This window comes from Primulina eburnea, chromosome 9, assembly GCF_022965805.1.
Source record: "Primulina eburnea isolate SZY01 chromosome 9, ASM2296580v1, whole genome shotgun sequence".
NCBI lineage: Eukaryota > Viridiplantae > Streptophyta > Magnoliopsida > Lamiales > Gesneriaceae > Primulina > Primulina eburnea.
Window position 1 is genome coordinate 3,521,784 of NC_133109.1, and position 24,125 is coordinate 3,545,908.

General features: G+C 39.9%; 1 pseudogene; it reads left to right on the plus strand.

Moving 5' to 3' along the window:
- The first annotated feature begins 1,307 nt into the window (after positions 1-1,307).
- On the plus strand, positions 1,308-21,890 carry LOC140840652 (protein NRT1/ PTR FAMILY 4.5-like; annotated as a pseudogene).
- The last annotated feature ends 2,235 nt before the right edge of the window (positions 21,891-24,125 follow it).

Here is a 24,125-nt window from a genome sequence, read left to right on the forward strand (position 1 = left end):
ACCAAATAATTGGGAACCAATGCGGGCAGCGGTTAGCAACTCTGTTGGAAAAAGAAAACTACAAATTCAATGATGTTAGAGACCAGATTCTTGCCGAAGAAGTTCGCAGGATGGATTCAGGTGAAGGAACATCATCGAGATCTGCTCCAAATCTCGAGAATAGAAGAAGGGACAGGAGTGGCGAAAAGTTTCTAACCGATGGCGCGGAAGGTCCAAGTCAAGAAATGGTAAAGACAAAAGCAACTTTGAAAAGAATTTGAAGTGCTGGAGCTGTGGTGAAACTGGTCACTTGAAAAAGAACTACAAATCAATGAAGAATAATGCCAATGCTGTCACTGAGGAAGTACATGACGCTCTGCTATTATCCATGGAAAGCCCTGTTGATTCTTGGGTTATGGACTCGGGAGCTTCGTTTCATACCACTGGTGATCGCGATGTATTTGATAATTACATCGCTGGCGATTACGGAAAAGTTTTCCTAGCTGATGGAAAACCTTTGAAAATTGTTGGTATGGGTGATGTACGAATGAAGATGTCAAATGGATCTGTCTGGAAAATTAACAAAGTCATGCATGTACCAAAATTGACACGCAATCTGATCTCGGTGGGACAGCTCGATGATGAAGGCCACAATGTGACCTTCGGTGATGGTTCCTGGAAAGCGAACAAAGGAGCCATGATTGTTTCTCGAGGAAAGAAAACTGGAACACTGTATATGACTTCCAGTTGCAGAGACACATTAGCAGCTGTGGATGCTGGAGCCAATTCAAGTCTATGGCATTATATACTTGGACATATGAGTGAGACGGGAATGAAGATGTTGGTGTCAAAAGGAAAGCTACCAAAATTAAATACTGTTGAACACCAACTATGTGAAAGTTGTATATTTGGAAAGTAGAAGAAGGTGAGCTTTTCAAAAGGCGGTAGAGAACCGAAAGCAGCAAAGTTGGAGCTGGTTCATACTGATGTATGGGGACCATCTCCTGTTACATCTCTTGGAGGCTCGAGATACTATGTCACATTCATTGACGATTCGAGTAGAAAAGTTTGGGTTTATTTTCTGAAAAATAAATCTGATGTTTACGAGACCTTTAAAAGGTGGAAAGCCATGGTGGAAAATGAGACCAACTTGAAGGTGAAGTGCTTACGGTCTGACAATGGTAGAGAATATGAAGATGATGAGTTAAAGAAATATTATGCACAGAACAAGATCAAGATGGAGAAAACCATTCTTGGTACACATCAACAAAATGGTGTAGCTGAAAGGATGAACAGGACCTTGAATGAACGCGCAAGGAGCATGAGATTGCATTCTGGATTGCCAAAATCATTCTGGGTTGATGCTGTTAACACTACAGCATATCTGATCAACAGAGGACCTTCGATACCGCTAGACTGCAGAATACCCGAAGAGGTATGGAGCGGCAAAGAAGTAAACCTTTCATTCTTGAAAGTGTTTGGATGTCTATCCTATGTTCATATAGATTCAGCAAACAGAACAAAACTTGATCCGAAATCAAAGAAGTGCTTCTTTATTGGTTATCGAGATAATGAGTTTGGTTATCGTTTCTGGGATGACCAAAATCGGAAGATCATTCGGAGCAGGGATGTAATATTTAATGAGCAACTTCTGTACAAGGACAAGTCAGACATTGGAGCTGGAGATGAATGTCCTGAAGTCAAGAAGACTGATGAAGTGCCATTGACATATATTCCTGTGAATGAATCAAAAATCAGTAACCAGAAAGATGAAGAAGAAACTGCACAAGATGATGACCCACAAACTCCGGTGATTGAACTCAGGAGATCTTTGAGAACCATTAGACCACCTGAGAGATACTCCCCTGCACTTCACTATATTTTGCTGACAGACAAAGGTGAACCGGAGACCTATGAAGAGGCAATGAAAAATGATGATTCAGTCAAGTGGGAGTTGGCCATGGAAGATGAGATGGATTCACTGTCATCCAATCAGACGTGGGAGTTGACAGAACTTCCGCAAGGCAAAAAGTCATTACATAACAAGTGGGTGTACCGGTTAAAAGAAGAGCATGATGGTAGCAAGCGGTACAAGGCAAGACTTGTTGTAAAAGGATTCCAACAACGGGAAGGAATTGATTACACCGAGATTTTCTCTCCGGTGGTTAAATTAACCACTATCAGGACAGTACTTGGAATAGTGGCAAAGGAAGACTTACATTTGGAGCAGTTGGATGTAAAGACTGCGTTTCTTCATGGTGATCTAGATGAAGAAATTTATATGAAGCAGCCACAGGGCTTTGAAGTACGGGGAAAAGAGAGAATGGTGTGCAAACTTCAGAAGAGCTTGTACGGTCTCAAACAAGCTCCAAGACAGTGGTACAAGAAGTTTGATGGATTCATGAGTGAAAATGGTTTCATAAGGTGTCAAGCTGATCACTTCTGTTATGTGAAACAGTTTGATGGTTCTTATATCATACTACTGCTATATGTAGATGATATGCTGATAGCTGGAGCTTGTCTGGAAGAAATTGATAAACTCAAGAAAGATTTATCAAAGGAATTTGCCATGAAAGATTTGGGTGCTGCAAAGCAAATCCTTGGAATGAGGATCTTTAGAGACCGGGTGAATGGATTCTTGAAGTTATCTCAAGAAGAGTACGTGAAAAAAGTGGTTAGAAGATTTAATATGGATGAAACTAAATCTGTAAGTACTCCTTTCGCTAGTCATTTCAAACTAACTAAAGCACAATCATCATCGACGGAGCAGGAGCAGGCTTATATGAATAAGTTTCCTTATGCTTCTGCTGTCGGAAGCCTCATGTATGCAATGGTGTGTACAAGACCAGACATAGCATATTCAGTGGGAGTTGTGAGCAGGTTTATGAGTAATCCAGGAAAGCAACACTGGGAAGCAGTTAAGTGGATTCTCAGGTATTTGAAAGGTACTGCTAGCTGTTCTTTATGCTTCAGGATGTCAAAATTGGGCTTACAGGATTTTGTCCATGCCGATATGGGTGGTGACCTGGATGGCAGGAAAAGTACTACTGGATATGTGTTCACATTAGGTGGTACAGTTGTAAGCTGGGTGTCTAAGCTGCAAAAGATTGTTGTGCTTTCGACTACTGAGGCTGAGTATGTTGCAGTTACAGAAGCTAGCAAGGAGATGATATGGTTGAGATCCTTTCTGGAAGAATTGGGTTAGAAGCTTGAAGATAGCACGTTACACTGTGACAGTGAGAGTGCTTTTCATTTAGCAAAAAATCATGTTTATCATGCTAGGACAAAGCATATACAGGTTAGGTACCATTTCATCAGATCAGTGCTGGAAGATGGAATCTTGATGCTGGAGAAGATTTCTAGAAGTAAGAATCCAGCAGATATGCTCACAAAAACAGTAACCATTGACAAACTGAAGTTGTGTTCAACTTCAGTCGGACTGCAAGTATAAATGGAGATATATGAGCTGCTGCAATGATGGTGTGAAGACTTGATTGAAATCAAGTCTTCAAGTGGGAGAATTGTCAGGTGAGGTGTGGGGCCCACGTCAAAATAAAATATTCAAAAATCCCTCATCCCACATCGGAAAGTTTACAAAGTTGCTGGAGAGAATTAGTTATAAATAGAGCTCAATTCTTTCAGTTATTGTATCCCAAAATCAAAAGCTTTTCAGCTTTGATAAATAGAGAGTGCATATAAAAAAGAGTGTATTTTTTTCTTGAGTGTCGGTATTCTCTTGTGTGAGTTAGAGAAAATATTTTTCTCGGTATACTCGGGTTGGGAGTGAGAAATATTTAGTGTATTGGTGTATACACTTGTTGTAATATTTCTTCCTGTTATAAAAGATTTGCAGTAGCTCCGTGGACGTAGCCTATTCTGGGTGAACCACGTAAATCTTGTGTTCTTGTTGATTATTTCCTTCTGCAAGTTTGGGTACTATTATCATCGTGGTCGGCATCACTTCGGGGTAATTCCCCAACAAGTATCTCATCATATATTTATGTGGTTTATTAATAATTCTAATTAAGTTTGAATCATTCAGTTTGTTGATTTACGGGGGGAAGACGCTGAGCACGTTTACAACCCGCTGAAAATCAAACGCGAAGGAAGATTTAAAACCAATGTCTATGGTATTAATGAATGTAGCTTTGCTGGCATTGGAGAAGATGTGTTATATTGCCAACATGGTGAGCTTGGTCATATATTTCTCATATACCGGCTTTGCTTCGATGTGGCACCCACAGCCAACACTCTCACAAATCTCATGGGATCAACTTTCTTGCTCTGCATAGTTTGTTGTCGTTTCATATCCGACACCTACGTCAACAGTTTCAAAACCTATCTCATTTTCGGGGCCATTGAAGTCTTGGTAATTTAATTCATCCGTACATATATTAGCTTTTTGTCGTTGTTGTTGTTATGTTACATATAAGTATTTAAGGTCAGAATCTTAAAAAAACGAAAAACTCAATTTAAGGGACACAATACATATATGTTTGAAAAATACTAAAAAATTGCTAAAGAAATTTACTTTATTTTAGCTAGGTCCATCTCCAAAGTAGTGTTTAGAGAGACATAATTGAAAGAATATTTAATCAAAGAAAATGAATCTAGCCCATGATCTAGTTTGACAAAGCCAAATCATTTTGTATTTGTTGAAATCACTTTCATAAAATTATAGGTGTATGTACAATCAAGAAAGCATAACCAATTAAAGTTCACATTTCTATATATTTTGGGTGCATGCATCTAATCAGTTGAGTGGAGAGGCAAACTCAGATGGGAATTATGTATTCAGAGTTTCGAAAAATAAATACATAACAAGATGCATGTGCATCCATGTTTTAGGCTTGTGCAATGATGACATATCAAGCACACAACCCTAACTTGCTACCAAATGAACCCTGCTCGAAGCCAGTTAATGCCATGGAGGGTGGCATGGGCCTTCACTTCCACGCAACACTTTGTTTCCTAGCAGTCGGTGTCAGCGGGGTAAGAGGGGCTCTTCCGGCTCTTGGGGCCTATCAATTCGATACAAGAGATCCAAAAGAAGCCAAGGGTCTAGCAAGCTACTTCAACTGGCTTCTTCTTATCACGGTTTCTGGTGCAGTTGTTGGAGTTACAGTCATTGTTTGGGTTGCTACAAACCCGAATAACAAGAACTGGTGGATCGGTTTTTTTATTACGACAACCGGTGCATTTCTTGGTTACAGTTGTCTGGCCTTTGGAAGTCATTTTTAATTATCGTATTCAATTCCCTGGAGGTAGCCCTCTTGTCAGAACCGCTGAGGTGTATATATATGTACAATGTTCCTTTCAAAGACCATATATATAAAAAGAAATAGTGGATTGATAATATTTCTCGAAAAAAAATAGTGGATTGATTGTATTTCTGCTACAGGTTTTAGTCGTGGCTATAAAAAATCTTGGTTTATCTCTTCTGGGGAGCCATAGTGAATTGTATGAAATCAACGAAAAAATTCCCAATTTGAGGAGACAAAAGTTGTTCATGCCAAACAATTCAGGTAAACAAGTTCATCTGTTACATTAGATGGGAATGCACGCAACTCGTTTGCATCATTAAAACTAGTAACAAAGTCAGATACCTGTGTATGCATAATATGGTTAATTTACAACAGAATCCATTCATACTCTTTTCCATTACAAGAGGCAGTGATATCTATGAGAATTGTACATCTTTATTCACTTAAAAAATCGGATATTTAACAGCTAGAATATGATATCTTAAGATATTTCTTGATATTGTCTAAACTAGGTGGCTGGACAAAGCTGCAATTCTTCCGGAAAAACAGACCCTCTACCATGGAAAGTTTTCACAGTGACACAAGCAGAAGAAGTTAAAGTTCTAACTAGCTAGAATGCGACCAATCATAGCCAGCACCATCATAATGAACACATGCACGTCACAGCTTCTCACCTTCTCTGTAGAACAAGGCTACATCATGAACCCTCATCTCGGAAAATTCGAAGTCCCTGCCACATCGATCCCAGCCATCCCCTTACTTTTCATGGTCGTTCTCATCCCAATCTACTGTTGGTGCATCGTATTCTCGTACCCAAGACTCAGCGGAAGTTTAAAAATTTTATTCTTGGGCGTCGTGTGTTTAAAACATCCATAGGGTGTTTAGAATTACACCTCAAGTCTATAAGTTTTATTCTTGTAAAGGGTTATGCCTACTGCCAGTCGCAAGAAGCTCTAGAAGTCACACCTCAAGTCTGTAAGTTTTAAAGTTTTGCATATGTCATGTAGTAAGCATTAAGTCAGGATTTCAGCATGTATATGTTTTCAGTTCAAAGTACGTGCATCTTCTGTTATTGGTATTATAATCATGCATGTTGGGTTTACGTGTTGGGTAAATTATTGGAACAGTATGCCTCCGAGACGTATGGTTAACCAGGAAGCTAGGACTGAGGACATGGAGCACCGGGAGGAGGAAAGAGCCAATCCTCCGCCACCACCACCTCCCGACATGCAGGCACAGATGCTTGCAGGCATGACGCAGTTCTTCGCACAGTTTGCGGGGAACCAGGCTGCAGCAGCAGGCGCAGGGGCAAGGCCCCAACCAGAGGCCGTTTATGAGAGATTCCGGAGGATGAGTCCGAAGGAGTTTTCGGGTACCACTGATCCGATGATAGCTGAGGGGTGGATCAAATCCATCGAAGTGATTTTCGACTTTATGGAACTGACCGACGCAGATAGGGTCAGATGTGCCACGTTCCTTCTGACAGGGGATGCCAGATTGTGGTGGGAGAGTGCATCTGTGGCAGTCAACTTGCAGGTAATGCCATGGAATGGTTTCAAGGAGGTCTTTTACTCCAAGTACTTCACTGAGGAAGTACGAACCAGACTCACCAACGAGTTTATGACGCTGCGACAGGGAGACAGTAGCGTGGCAGAATTCGTGAGGAAGTTTGAGAGAGGGTGTCACTTCGTGCCCCTCATTGCAAATGATGTGCAGGCAAAGTTGAGGCATTTTCTGAATGGTCTGCGGCCGATTCTGCGCCGTGACGTGAGGGTAGCTGGCCCTACTTCTTATGCAGTTGCTGTCTCTAGAGCTCTGGCTGCAGAGCAAGACCAGCGGGATATTGAGGCGGACAGGCAGGGCAAGAGGCCCTATCAGGCTCCACCGCAGCCACACCATCAGCAGCAGAACCAGCGACCCCACTTCAAGAAACCGTATCAGGGGCCGCCAGGAAAGAAACTTTTTCAGGGACCGCCGAAGGGCAAGGGTCCCGTTCAGCAGCAGGGAGCGCCGCAGAGACCAGTTGTTTTTCCAGTGTGCCCAAAATGCAACCGCCAGCATCCGGGACAGTGCCTAAATGGGTCAGGCAAGTGTTTTAAATGTGGAGCTACAGACCACATGCTGAAAGAGTGCCCACAGTGGAAGCAACCAACCCAGGGCAGGGTATTCGCCAAGCATGCTCAAGAGGCGGATCCAGACACTACTTTACTGACAGGTAACCTTTCTACCTAAGCTCGACATTTCGCCGCCTTGCATGTGAAATTTTATTTGGGACTATTGGCGTGCTAGAAATTTTGTGTGCCTAGAGTTATTGAGTTCTATTTTACTGGAGGTATGTTAGTAAGTTTGGGGATATAAGTTTTGTGTTGTGCTAACGCATCTCAGGAAACATTTTTATTAAGAGACTATCCACAACTGCACTGATAGACTCAGGAGCCACTCACTCTTTCATATCGGAGTCGTACGCTAATCATTTGGACCTCAAGTCCATTGGCCTAGACGTGAACTTTTCGGTGACAGTCCCGTCAGGGGAAGAGCTGTTGGCCACCAGTGTGATCAGAGACATTGATCTAGAACTACATGGCCACTTGGTATATGCAGATTTAATCCTATTGCCGATTCCAGAATTCGACATTATCTTGGGCATGGACTGGCTGACTAAGAATAGAGTTCTGATAGATTTTCAGAAGAGGTCAGTTTTAGTTAGACCGCCGGGCATGGAGCAATTTCTTTTTGAGCCAGCCAGATGGAGAAGTTTTCCTCGCATGATTTCGTGCTTGCAGGCGAGGAGTTTGATCTCCAAGGGATGTCAGGCCTTCTTGGCTAGTATTATTTCAGCGCCTGACGTGCCCACTCCATCTTTGCCAGAGGTACCTGTAGTCAAAGAATTTCCAGACGTCTTTCCTGATGACGTCGCCGGCTTTCCACCAGAGAGAGAGGTGGAGTTTGCCATTGATCTCATGCCAGGTACAGTGCCCATCTCTAAGGCACCGTACAGATTAGCTCCAGCAGAGATGCTAGAACTCAAACAGCAGATTCAAGAACTCTTAGACAAGGAGTTTATCCGCCCGAGCTTCTCACCGTGGGGAGCACCCGTACTCTTTGTGAAAAAGAAGGATGGGAGCATGAGACTGTGCATCGATTACCGTGAGTTGAACAAGGTAACGATCAAGAATAGGTACCCGTTGCCTAGAATCGAAGATTTGTTCGATCAATTGCAGGGAGCTGTCGTGTTCTCCAAAATCGATCTTCGATCAGGGTATCACCAACTGAGAGTAAAGGATGCAGATGTGCATAAGACAGCTTTCAGGACCAGATACGGGCATTACGGGTTCTTAGTGATGCCGTTTGGATTGACCAATGCTCCAGCTATTTTCATGGATCTCATGAACCGAGTATTTCAGCCGTTCCTCGATCAGTTCGTCATAGTGTTCATTGACGATATTCTCATATACTCGAAGAACCATGAGGAGCACGACCAGCACTTGAGGACAGTTTTGCGGACCCTGCAGAGCCGTAAGTTGTATGCAAAATTCAGCAAGTGCGAGTTCTGGTTGCAGAAAGTCGCGTTTTTGGGGCATATAGTGTCTAGTAGAGGGATTGAAGTGGACCCAACCAAAGTGGCAGCTGTCAAGGAGTGGGTAGAGCCAAAGAATGCATCAGAGATCCGCAGCTTTTTGGGTTTAGCAGGTTACTACCGTAAGTTTATTTGGGGGTTTTCGTCTATAGCAGTGCCACTCACTTCACTAACCAAGAAAAATGCTAAATTTGTGTGGAGTGATGAATGTCAGAAGAGCTTCGACACCTTGAAGCAAGCTCTCATTTCAGCACCGGTGTTAGCCATCCCATCAGGGCAAGGAGATTATGTGTTATACACCGATGCATCTAAGCTCGGTTTAGGAGCAGTCTTGATGCAAAAGGGTCGAGTTATAGCTTATGCTTCCAGACAGTTAAAGGTGCATGAGAAGAACTACCCGACTCACGATTTGGAATTAGCCGCCGTTGTCTTTGCATTGAAGACTTGGAGACATTACCTATACGGCGAGAAGTGTCAGATTTTCACCGATCACAAAAGTCTCAAATATTTCTTCACGCAGAAAGAGCTGAATATGAGACAGAGACGGTGGTTAGAACTTGTGAAAGACTATGATTGCGAGATTAGCTACCATCCGGGAAAAGCTAACGTCGTGGCAGACGCTTTGAGCAGAAAGGTGGCAGTCATAGCACAATTGTCAGTTCAGAGACCACTTCAGTCTGAGATTCAGAGGTTTGGTCTAGAGATTTATCATAAGGGCAGAGCTCCTAGACTGTCTAATCTGACAGTCAAATCTGATTTACTAGACCGCATTCGAACAGGACAGTCTTCAGATGAACAACTACAGAAATGGAGACTGAAGGATGAAGCTAAGGGCAGTGTTTTGTACACAGTGTCAGACGGCATTGTGCGATACAGAGGTAGAATGTGGGTGCCTAGTGTTGGTTCGATCAGACAGGATATTCTGACAGAGGCACACGCATCTCCGTATTCTATCCATCCGGGAGGTACCAAGATGTATAAGGACCTTCAGATTTTGTATTGGTGGCCAGGGATGAAGCGAGACATCTGTAGATTCGTATCGGAATGTCTCACTTGTCAGCAAGTAAAAGCTGAACATCAGAGACCAGCAGGATTGGTTAAGTCACTCCCCATCCCCGAGTGGAAGTGGGAGAACATTACTATGGATTTTGTTGTTGGGTTGCCGAGATCAGTCAGAGGATCAAATTCTATTTGGGTTATAGTGGACCGACTCACTAAATCAGCGCATTTCCTACGGGTGAAGACGACTTTCTCTATGACGCAGTATGCGGAGCTTTATCTCAGAGAGATAGTTCGTTTGCATGGATTTCCAGTATCGATTGTGTCCGACAGGGACCCAAAGTTTACGTCGTCCTTTTGGAAGAGCTTACATACAGCCATGGGGACGAAGTTGCTTTTCACTACAGCTTTTCACCCGCAGACAGATGGCCAGTCTGAGCGAGTGATTCAGATTTTAGAGGATTTGCTGAGAGCGTGCATGATTGATTTTCAAGGAACTTGGGAGTCTAGACTACCTCTAGTGGAGTTCACATACAACAACAGCTTCCAAGCATCTATTGGTATGGCTCCCTATGAGGGAGGAAGTGCAGATCACCAGTTCATTGGGATGAAGTTGGTGAGAGGACAGAACTTGGTCCCGAGATAGTTCAACAGACTGCAGACGTGGTGGTCAAGATTCGTGAGAGAATGAAGACTGCCCAAAGCCGTCAGAAGAGCTATGCCGATAAAAGAAGAAGAGATCTCGAGTTTGCCGTAGGAGATCATGTTTTTATCAAGATAGCACCTATGAAGGGTGTTATGAGATTTGGAAAGAGAGGCAAGTTGAGTCCAAGGTTTATTGGACTGTTTGAGATTCTGGACAGAGTTGGGACACTAGCTTATCGTGTAGCCCTTCCGCCGAATCTGGCCGGGGTGCACAATGTGTTCCATGTCTCGATGCTGAGGAAATATTTGGCTAATCTTTCGCACATTCTGAGTTATGAACCCTTGCAGCTTGCTCCAGATTTATCTTATGAGGAAAGACCGACTCAAATCCTCGACAGACAGGAGCGCAGACTCCGGAACAAAGTGACTAAGCTAGTCAAAGTTCAGTGGCTGAATCAATCAGTGGAAGAGGCCACTTGGGAGTCAGAGGCAGATATGAGACTTCGCTACCCGGAGTTGTTCGGTAAGACTTAATTTCGAGGACGAAATTTTTATAAGTGGGGGAGGAACTGTAGTGCCCAAAATTAATACACGTATAACCCATGCATTCATTTATTTATTTTAGCATTTAAATTATTTTAATCTGAGTTTAGCAGTGCATGATTTAATTAAATGCATTTTTCTAAAATTAATTATGTTTATGGGATGCACGTTATAATAGTTTTTCGAGCTTAATGTTTCAGGCGATTATTCGAGGCGAGATTGAGGAAAAGACTCGGTGACGATTTTCGGCAATTTAAAAATGTGGTATTTTATTTTAAGTTATGGATGGGGTATTTTTAACTAATTATTATGTTTTTAGCATTTTAAAGTCCAAATTTAATTATTAGGTGAATTTTGGGAAATGGAAAACTTTTAAAGTCTAGACCATGTGCCTTTTAATTTTTATTAGAGGTGGTATTAGAGTAAGAGAGTGTTAGTATTTTTAAATTAGTGCTAATTATCAATTAAGCTAAATTATCTCCTAATTAAACACAAAACACACGCACACACACACTCTACACACACTAGAAACGTGAAAGCACATACACACACATTTTTATTTCAAATCTTTTTGAAGAAAAACCTAGGTTTCTAGGAACCATAGCAGCCGCCCCTTCCCCCTTCAAATCGCCAGCAAATTTTCGTGTAATTTCTTCAAGGAAATCGAGCCACAGTCGTCCCGGATCAAGCCTCGCTCCATCTCCGCTTCGGTGTCGTCGTACGGTACTTTTAAATATAAAAAAAGCACGTATAATCTGTTCTTGCTGTGTCGATCAAGTCATATATTGTATTGCATTGTTTTTATGCGTAAAAGTTATGTATGATGATAGTAGTTTGAGCGGATCATGAATCGGATCAATTTCGAAGGAAAATTTTTAGATCTAAAACTCGTTTTTACTGTTCATGTCAAAACTGCGATTTTTCTGTTCATATTTTGGGAAACCTTTCAACGGCACAGTCGTAGAGCGTTTCGATACCTTCGATTTGATATATGATTCAAAATTTTTGGACAAAATTGAGTGAGTTATGGCGTTTTTCGTGGGACTGCTCAAACTGCGACTTTTACGTAAATTATGTTCTTGAAGTTTTATGTTGCAGGCCTCGTTAGGGATCGACGGGTGATCGTTGCTGCGTATAGGTATATTATTTATGATGTTGGGATGTATAATGAAGCTTCGTTTCTTGTCATTAGGCGCTTGGGAGATTGAATGTCGTATAGAACCGTTTGTTGTCAAAAAGTCTCGTTCACGGGTTTGTTGGGTTGATTGTGATTTTGGGTTGTTTTGGGACAATTTTTTAGGCTTGGGTCATTGAATTAGTAGCCTAAGATGAGCTCGTGGTGTCGATTCATAGTCCGTGCAATCGAGTCTAGAAAGTTAAGCGAAACATGTACAAAATTTTCGTTGGTTCGCGTTCACAGTAGGTACACGGACCTCCACACGGACCTATGCACGGGGTCCGTGCCCCTTCCTCCTTTGCGATGTCTTTTTACAGTGTCTACACGGACCCCTACCCGGACCTCAGCACGGGGTCCGTGTCTCCTCATTTCTGCGCACACAACTTCCAGTACCTACACGGACCCATGCACGGATGTAGGTACGGGGTCCGTATCCTTCATATTTTGGGAAAAATATTATAACACGTTTGAGGTTTGATGTTATGGTTTTGTGCAAGGATTATCCAGGGTCGTGTTATGGGAAACGTTAGAACGTCCTAAGTATCGATTGAACTTGAGAGTAAGTATGATATTTATGTCTAAGTTATGCAAGTTACGTATGTGAATTCACGTTAGTATGTGCAGCAACGACCCACAATCGAAGTCCAATGAGTCCCTCAACGCCAAGTAAGTATGTTGACGTGCAAGAAAATATTTTAAGTTTTGAGGTATGCTAAATGTCTTGTGACTAAATTATGTTAGGATTGGAAAGCGTTAAATTATGAACGGGGACCAATCCGCCCGTTAAATTATGAACGGGTTAGATCGTGGTTGTGAAGCGTTAAATTATGAACGTGGATCAACTGGCCTGTTAAATTATGAACAGGGATCTTATTTATGCGGCAGTGGATACGTCCCTGTCAGCCCAGTACTGTGGTATAGTCTGATCAGGCTCTTTTACGTTATGGGTCACTTGCTTTAAAACATGCCTCTACGAAAAATGATCATGTTATGAATGTTTACGTATGCAGTATGTTATGAAAGTTATGTTGATGGCACGTCTAGTTACGCATGTACGTATGTTCAAGTTTCAAGTTATGTATGCCTTATTTTAAAGTTGCATGCGATTTTATTACTTAGTACTAGTTATCCCAGTTTATACGTGTTGAGTCTTTAGACTCACTAGACTTGATCGATGCAGGTGAGTATGTTGGAGAGGAGGCAGGAGGTGGTGACCAAGGGGCAGGCTTGGACTGAGCGGCAGGCTAAACCCGAGGACCACAAGTTTATGTTTATGCAAACTTTTAAAATACTCTGTTGTTTTGATTTGAATGTGAGACGTTTTGAGACAGCGTTCTTTTAGCAAACTTTTACTTGGTGATGGATTATTTTAAAGATATTTTATGTATGTTGGGTGACGACTTTACGGATGTTTTATTTGATTAAAATTTTTAATTTTCCGCAAATTTTAAGTAGTAAAGAATACGGTTCGTTACATAATACGTATAGCCCCTACATTGTCCCGGGTCAAAGGACTAATAGTGTACAACCATAAATGCGGACTATTCCACTCGATAAGTGATAACCACTTGAAACGTCTGTGGGAGGGTAGTTCGGTATAATCATCATATGACTACCCATCTGCATGTTTGGACATCTCTATGCCCTTACCAAGAAACGCGGTACACAACATCACAGATGCTAGTATCGATCTCAAGCGACCTTTATCCATGTTTTAGGCTACTGAATCGACTAGGAACAAATTTAGAATATACAGTGTTTACAAATGAGTTTCAACATCGAATTACGATTCATTTGTGTTAAAGTATAATCAAGGACTTTATCTATGCTTATTGCATGGGTATACAGATAAAGTATAATGCCATAATCTAATAAAATCATAATATATTATTAAAATAAAGATTGTGTTACATTAGAATCAATAAATCCCGAGCCACAAATTGGCTTACCGGGCACCTACTCTAACAATCTCCCACTTTCGTTATAGCAAGCTACCCATAGATCTTAGACCCATTGTTTCGCGATGCTTCTCAAACAATGGTCCTGGCAGGGGCTTTGTCAGTGGATCAGCAATGTTATCTGCCAAGGATACTCTCTCTAACGATATGTCTCCACTTCCCACAATCTCTCGGATTATGTGGAACTTCCTCAATATATGTTTGGATCGCTGATGAAACCTCGGTTCCTTTGCTTGTGCAATGGCACCGATGTTGTCACAGTAGACCGGGACTGGATCAACTGTTTGAGGAATGACACCCAACTCTTGGATGAGATTCCTCATCCAAACACCCTCCTTTGCTGCAATCAATGCAGCTATGTATTCGGCCTTACTGGTTGAATCCTCTGTTGTGTCTTACTTGGAACTCTTCCAAGAGACAGCATCACCATTGAGCTTGAATACAAATCCAGAGGTTGATTTCGAATCATCCACATCTGATTGGATGCTAGAATCAGTGTAGCCTTCCAATTTTAGTTCTCCACTCTCATATACCAAGAACAAATTCTTAGTTCTTCTCAAGTACTTAAGAATGTCCTTCACTGCTTTCCAATGCAGTAGATCGGGATTCGACTTATATCGGCTTGCAACACTCAGTGCATATGCAATATCAGGTCGAGTAGATATCATACCATACATAATACTGCCTAAGGCAAACGCATATGGAACGCGGCTCATGGTTTCTATCTCTTCATCAGTCTTAGGGCACATAGACTTGAATAGATTCACATCATGAGAAATTGGGAGATATCCTCTCATGGACTCCTCCATAGAGAATCTCCTCAGTATGGTATCAATATATGTAGATTGGGTGAGCCCTAGCATCCTCTTCGATCTATCCCTATAGATCTGTATTCCAAATACATATGATACTTTACCCATATCCTTCATGAAGAACTTACCAGCTAACCATAGTTTAGTTGATTGTAACATCCCTACATCATTCCCAATAAGTATAAATATGTCATCAACATAAAGTACTAGGAATGTCACTGCACTCCCACTAAACTTTTTGTATACACAAGGTTCCTCAGGATTTTTGGCAAAATCAAACTCTTTGATAGTGATGTCAAATTAGCGGTTCCAGCTCTTTGATGCCTGTTTGAGTCCATAAATGGATCTCTAAATTTTGCATACTTTATGCTCACTTCTTACTGATGTGAATTTTTCAGGTTGAGATCTCCCCATTAAGGAAAGATGTCTTCACATCCATCTGCCATATTTCATAGTCATACCTTGCTGCTATGGCTAGCAGTATCCTAATAGACTTGAACATTGCGACTGGAGAAAGATTTCCTCATAGTAAACACCTTGCCTTTGAGTATATCATTTTGCTACCAATCTAGCTTTGAAGGCCCACCACCTTCTCATTTGCTCCAAGTTTTCTTTTGTAAATCCATTTGCATCATATGAAAACAATTCTCATAGGTGGACCTATTAAGGACCATACTTGGTTCGAATACATGGAGTCCATCTCGGACTGCATGGCTTCAAGCCATTTAGATGAATCCGCATCAGACAATGCTTCCTTGAAATTTCTTGGATCACATCCAGGAATGGGCTTATCTTGGCCCTCTTCATGAAGCAGGCTCAACCTATTAAGCAATCTTTGGATCCATTTGGATTTTCCAGGAGCTTCTGTTTCTTTGATTAACTGTTGGGGTGTGGATTCTACTACTTGTGTAGTGGGTGGTTCTCGAATCTCATTGAGTTCTATCATCCTGCTTTTTCTATCTAATAGAAACTCCTTCTCTAAGAAGGTGGCATTCATTGAAACAAACCCCTTTGTTTCACTAGGATAAATAGAAGTAGTATCTAACAGAATTATTTGGATATCCCACAAAGTAAGACAAATTGGTTATCTATCCAATTTGTTTCTCACTTCCTACTTCACGTAAGCAAGGCATCCCCGTATTCTTAGGGAATATTTGGGCGGCCTTTTCATCCATATCTCATATGGAGTTTTATTCACAGTCTTTGTATGGACTTGATTCAACAACATTGCCGCTGTTTCAAGCGTACATCCCCAAGGGATGGCGGTTACTCAGTGAATCCAATAATAGATCGAACCATGTCCATCTCGTCCGATTACAATGTTCTGACACACCATACAACTGTGGTGTGGCAGACGGAGTTCACTGTGAGAGAATATCATTCTCTTTAATGTAGTCTTGAAACTCAGTACTCAATTATTCTCCACCTCGATCTAATCGTAGTGTTTTAATATTTTTACCTAACTGTTTCTTTACTTCTGCTCTGAATTCTTTGAACTTTTCAAAAGCTTCAGACTTGTATTTCATTAAATACACATACACAAACCTCGAATGGTCATCGGTAAAAGTAATGAATTAGAAATGGCCAAATCTCGTGTTAACACTTAGTGGGCCACACACATATGTATGGATCAAATCCAACAGATCATGTGCACGTTCCACTTTCCCCAGGAAAAGGGCCTTGGTCATTTTTCCTTTCAGACAGGACTCACACGTCTCTTAGGGAGTTTATGTCTGATGAGTCAAACATGCCTTCTCCCACTAGTTTGTGGATCCTTCTTTGGGAAATATAGCCTAACGTTTCACAAATGTGCTTGGTTTAGACTATCTTGTTTTGTTTTGGTTGTTGTTGAAATTGTGTTTACATGGACATTCACTTATCATTGCCAAAACATTTCTGACCCAGATAATTTCTTATGTCACGACTTCTTGCAGTAAAGCAAACATGTTCTGACTTATCGGGCTTTGTCAAATTCCAGGCCCACCGTCTTCTCATTAGGCCCAATCATACTTACACCATGCTCATGGGCAAGAGCCCATCTTGCATGCGTTGTAGTCATCTGTTCCTTGAAAGTGGCGTGCATCATTATGCGAGTTTCATGCACTATGCAACTCTTGCATGTGTATTTGAATGTCAACATCATTCAAAATTTTCTCAAACTGTCTCTACAGTTCATTTGACATAGAAGCAAGCATATTACACTTTAGCTTGCATCCTATGATCCTACCATCTTGCATGCTTTGTCAGTTCAGCAAGACTGACATTAGTGTGTATGCTATTTTCTCCGAATTTAGAACAATTTTACCTGCCAATCATGAAAATTAGTATTAGGTTATCTTGTTTTAAAGATAGAAATGGATTACGTGACGAAATCGTAAATATACTTATATGGAAACAGAATAAACGTTACCGACTATTTTAAAATATTTTGTAAGACATAAAATATGGACTTTTGTTTTTACGAATTGCCTCCCCACTATTTTGACATTTTACCACCCTCTGATGACAAACGGGAAATCCAATTCTTTAGTGAGTACGCAAGGCCCAATTGCGAAATTATGATCCCGAATAATATTAGCCAATCATAACTTCCAAAAGGTAGAGCCCAATTGCAACTCCTTGCAACCCTTATGTAATTTTGCCTCACGTTTGAGAAGGGGCCAATAATATGATCCCCCTTCTCTTCACGTGTAGAGCCCGGCCCATCAATGTTGAACCATAATGGACTGCCGCCATGAGATCCCTTCCACGTAGTTCACATCAAATATGTCAGTGGAAGTCACATCTTTCCGACGTCCAGGCCTCCCCAATAATATGAGCCAGACACTGACCGCGGGTAGCATTAATCATGCAACCACCGTTGATGGAAGGCAATGAATTATTAAAAGTTCTTTTAATTATCCTTTTAATGTGCTTGATTTAAATTTTGGATCTAATTCAAAATGAGGGATTTTAATTTTAAAAATTTGTCTCATCATTAATTTTAAAACTCGTTTCATGATTATTTGTATGATTGTCGGATTCATGCAACTCTTGTCATTATATTAATAATAACACATACTGATTATTTATAATATATCACATACATCATAAATAATAAAATATGATCGATAACCTAGAGCTAATTGATCCGTACGAGCCACATACGGATCTATGTCCATAACCTAAGTAAATGCAGGGATGCAAAAGCTGCTAATATTTTACATGCCTTCGATCTTCAAAACTCTTTCCGAGGATATGGTTCACCATCTTCAAATCTTGATCTCCCACTAATTCTTATATTTACATTAAATATCCATGTCACATTGGGATACAAATTTACGGGTGGGAACGGAACATAAACCAGGTCCAATTTTAATTATGAAATAATAAAAAATTACAACACGTAAAATATCCAACATACACCTAGCATATTGGTCATGTCTCTCGGTCATCCTTTTAACATATAATATCATATATTATATAAATCCGATAATATCACATATTATCAATAAATCGTTTATCTCGTAAATTATCACTAACCGTCATAATTATCAAATTAAATAATCATTTTTATTTGATTTCAAATAATTAAATTTCTTGTAAAACACATTTTACCATAAATAATTTAAATTATATTTCAATTATTTATTTTGTAAGAAATTGATTTTATCAAAATTATTGTAGGGGTAAAATCGTTGGTATTTCCACAAAATATCAATTTAACCCAAAATTTTAAAAAATCAGAAAATCGCCCCTGGCCCGAACAATTCAAGCCCACGACCCAGCGCGGTGCCCGAGACATTCTCGGGTACCCGCCCGCGCCGCCTGTCCACTGCCCGATCCTATCGGGCACGGGGCGCGTGCTTGCGCACGCCGTGCGGCGCCGCGTGCAGCACGCGGCCCTGCGCGCGCGTCTGCCCGGAACAGTTCCGGGCAAACCAATTTTTATTTTTTTTTTCAAAAACAGATTTTTCAAAAATAATTTTTAGAGGCGTTTTTCGTAAAAATTGTTACGCGGTTAGAAATAATAAACTCAACATAATTTAATTAAAACACACGATTGAGAATTACCGGCTTTGATACCACTGTTGGTGCATCGTATTCTCGCACCCAAGACGTAGCGGAAGTTTAAAAATTTTGTTCATGGGCGTCATGTGTTTAAAACATCCATAGGGTGTTTAGAATTATAACTTTGCGTTCTTAAGGTTGGACTCCAAACTATTCCGATGTTTAGGCGGATATAGCCCTTCTTGTAAATCCCTATGAAAGGCTCCTCTCCATTAATCGTCTAATTAGGTCCACGATCGAAGACTATATTCCTCGCTTGGATTTGCACTAGAAAATCCAAAATTAATGCGGTGCGGCGGCATGGGTGCGACGGTGGAAGAAATTGCTATGGCCGAAATTTCCCAACCTTTTTTTGTACATTGGCCAAGATCTTCATGATTCCAAATCATGGTTTTATAGTAATTGATTTTTAATCAAATGTTAACTATTAATATTGATTCTTAATCAAATATTACGCAAATCAATTTTTCTTTTTATTTCCAAAATCTCTTCCAATTTTCTTATGAGGTGGCCGTGGGTTTCATTGTGATTGGGAAGGAAATTTTGTGAAAAATTGTGGTATTTAATTATGAGTCTTATTGGTGTATGTATAGAGGTTGACTCTTAATCTCATTAGGAGTCCCTCTCCACAAGAACTCTAATGATTTCATTATATTAAAACTCTCACATAATTAATAAATAATATAATTATTAACATTTAATAATACATGATATAATAGTACCATATACACATATTTTATATCATCATATAAAATATATATGTACATTAATTAAATTAAATAGCCATTATTTAATTTAAAAATTAACTTCTTGGTTAATTTAATTCTAGACTCCTCTAGAAAATATATGAGAATTTGTGTATGTTAATAGTCACCCTACTAGCATAATTATTTAATTAGTAAATTTTCAATTCACTAAATAAATGATTCCGAACTCATTATAATCACGATCGACGATCCTAAAGCGCCGATGTACCAAGGATACAAATCTTGTTCATATAATGAAAAACGAAAATTTTGAAATTTTCACTTACCAAATTTAGAACTTACCATTTATGACAGTTACCATATTTGGCAGCTGCAAGTTTTAATTAACTCCTTCACAAAACAGGCAGCTCCACTCTCCTTCCTTATTTAGCAATCATGCCAACTTCCATTTCTTTTATCCTATGGAATCAGCTCATAAACTCTTTTATAAGCTTCATGTTTGATCTCCATCAAACTATAGTCGTCAAATTCCAATTCCTTGAAATTTCACTATCTCAACGAGAACATAGAATCCGATACTTGTGTGACCCTCAATAATTCAAGGATACAGCTAGCCATGGGTTCACATTTCCATGTGATTCAGAATAACATTTATTCTTATTCGGACTTACCCTAGTTAGCCTCATTCTTTTCATCAACTCTTTGACCAAGAATGTCAGAACTCATTTCTAATTGCACCTATCGGATCATGGTAAGAGCGTCTAGTAGCTGATCCCAATGATCCCCTTGGTATCACTGATAGTGCCTACAAGAACCTTTTGTCATGGTTAACGTACAGTACGGTCCCTTCAACACATATATCCCGATCGAATCTGCAATCATTGGTATATCGAGAGTTGCATATGAATTCGATAACGATGTGATTTATCTTTGAGTACTAATAGTCGCAAGGTATGTGCAACTAGGAAAACACCTTTCTCTAAAGCACATTTATTGCTTTGGCCAGAGACTCTTTGCACTATTAACTCATCAGATCACATAGGATATCTTCACCCATAGGCGAACGGTGAATCCCCGACTACAATGCATTTGTTCCTATGTATTTCGAAACTACACCCAACCTCGCTACCTGATGACCCTCGACAGAGTCGGTAAATGGATCAAAGTGCATGCTTGTACTTATAGCCCCTACATTGTCCCGGATCAAAGGACTAATAGTGTACAACAATAACTACGGACTATTACACTCGATAAGTGATAACCACTTGGAAAGTCCGAGGGAGGGTAGTTCGGTATAATCATCATATGACTACCCATCTGCATGTTTAGACATCTCTATGCCCTTACCTAGAAACGCGGTACACAACATTACAGATGCTAGTCTCGATCTCAAGGGACCTTTATCCATGTTTTAGGCGGCTGAATCGACTAGGAACAAATTTAGATTATACAATGTTTTCAAATGAGTTTCAACATCGAATTACGATTCATTTGTATTAAAGTATAATCAAGGACTTATCTTTGCTTATTGCATGAGTATACAGATAAAGTATAATGCCATAATCGAATAAAATCATAATATATTATTAAAATAAATATTGTTTTACATTAGAGTCAATAAACCCCGATCCACAAGTTGGCTTGCCGGGCACCTACTCTAACATCTACCACCTTGTTTTTGTGCCCTTCATGCTGAAATTCACCGGACAATCATAGGGGATCACTCAGATTCAACGAATCGGGGGTTGGCCTGGTTCTATCCACGCTGTCAATGGCCACAACAATATTGGTCGAAGTTAAGAGAAAGCATTATTCTTTGAACAATCCTTCGAAATCCATAAGTCTTTTTTGGCTCTCTTTCCAGCATGGAATCTTTGGGATTAGTGACATGTTTACAATTGTGGGATTTCTTGAATTCTTCTATAATGAACCCCGACAGGTATGAAGGCTCTCTCGACTTTTTTTATGTGGATTTATGTGTTGTTCCGGTTTTTTCTGAGCAGTATCTTTGTGGGCGTTTTCAACTCGGTGACAGAGAAAATTACTCCGAGTAGACGAGGGTGGTTTCATGGAAAGCTTTTGGATTACAACTTCTTGAATCTATTATACTGTTTTTTGTCATTTGTCAATCCTGAGTGTGCTCAACTTTCTCAACTATATGTATTGGTTAAATTGGTAAAATTATAAAATAGATGATAAGCTTAACAAAGCTAGCACAGTGGAGGGAGGTGTGGCACCACAGTCGATGAGTAGCATACCATTCCTCAAAGTCGCTGATGCCGGGGAAGATGAGTCTAAGGCCATCGAAAAAGGTGGTGGCGCCACCCCTGAACCGGTGGAGGTAACCAAGGAGGGAAACTGACGAAGTTATTGGAAACTCATGCATGGATCACGAAATGATGTTGAAATAAGAACATTATCAAAGCCAAATTGTATCTTAGGAAGATTGCAAGCAAAAATTTGGAGGAAAAAAATTTTTTTGGTCATACGGTGCATTTAGTTTGAAGGGAATATTATTTCTAAATTTAATTGATATAATTTTTATTTTAAATAATTTTTCTAATATTATATTTTCCTTATTTGATTTGATTGACCATAATCTTTTATAAGATTTTGTGTTTCTTGATAATGAGATAATTATGCAAATATTATTATGATATGGTATCAAGATTTAAAAAGAGTTTTGTTTCTAATAAAACTTTTACTTTCCTTGTTGAATAGGTTTCTTTGTGGAGAAAAACTTTAGGCGAGAGAATATCTATAAATAAGAGAAACAAGGACATCGTGGCGGCTTCTTCTACTCGATCACACATACACGCACTTGTGCATGTTCTGAATTTTAGAGAAAAATATTATCAACGTTGCTGCTGCTTTGAAGATTGCTGTCGCACGTGTTGCCTTGATTGTTGGAGACATCTTCAGACAACATCCGTAACTATGTTGGCTGAAGATCATTTTTGTTGCTCCAAGCTTTTGGCTTCACGTTTTTGCTTTCTTAATTACGCTTTATTATTGTTGGTTGTTTTAGAAAGAGTTTATTTTCTCAAAGTGTTGAGAAAATTTATTTTTGTGAAAATCACTAGTGATAGGTTTTTGTAAACAATTTGGTTTTCTAGTGATTAATTTTTGTCCTGAGGCACCGCACAAGTATAAACCACAAGTATTTATACTTGTGCATATTCAATCTTGTCCATCGTATATATTTCAAGTCAATTTGTGTTACAAACTTTAATATTCCGATGAATGTTGTCTCAAATGTTGTAACATTTTGCACAACACTTAATTCTTAAAACACAAATTTATATTTTATACTGATATTGTTATATACACTCGTATTTGTCGAACAACATTTCTTACAAGTGGTATCAGAGCCTCTCTTGATATACTAAGTACTGATTCTGGTTTTTTGTTTTGTTTGGCAGAATTATTTAAATGGATACATCACTTGCAAACAGAACACTTCGACCACGAGTCCTAGATGGAACCAATTACAGTCTATGGAAGGTCAAAATCAGGTTCTATATAAAATCCATAGATGAGAGAACATGACAACGAGTTATAGGCGGTTGAACTCCCCCAAGGAGACTTGACGAAGATTGTGATAGTCTGATAAAATCGAAAAGTTACTGGACTACTGATGAAGTGCAAATTTCTAACTGCAACTCAAAGGCATTGAATGCGATCTTTTCCTCGGTTGATATGAATATGTTCAGTTTGATTACTAATTGTATTTCTTGTAAGGATGCATGTGAAATCCTCCAAAGACACTGTGAAGGTTCTGAGAGTGTGCGACGAACTAGACTAAGGATGCTTACTTCCAAGTTCGAAATCATGAGGATAGAAGAATCTGAGAATATACTTGATTATGATCGTCGCCTACGGGAAATTAGTAATGAGGCGTTCAGTCTTGGATATACCATCTCTAATGAACGATTAGTTAGCAAGGTTCTCTGCTCTTTGCCCGAAAGATTCAACGTAAAAATATGTGCAATAGACGAAACTAAAGACACATCTCAGATGGCTTTGGAGGATCTAATAAATTCACTTCGCAACTTCGAAATGAACATGGACATGCAGAAGTAAGAAAAAGGGAAGACGATTGCATTCCAAGTCTCAAATGACTCCTATAATGAACTTCTTCAAATATCCCAAGAAGTTAATGAATCAGACCTTTGTGAAGACTCCATCGCCTATATCACAAAGAAATTCGGGGATTACTTGAAGAGAATCAGAGATAAGAAGAAGGATGCACAACCATCTAAATTCCTAAGTCTTCCAGCACCTGAAAGGCCACAAAAGTTCCCTGTCGCACGTGTTGCCTTGATTGTTGGAGACATCTTCAGACAACATCCGTAACTATGTTGGCTGAAGATCATTTTTGTTGCTCCAAGCTTTTGGCTTCACGTTTTTGCTT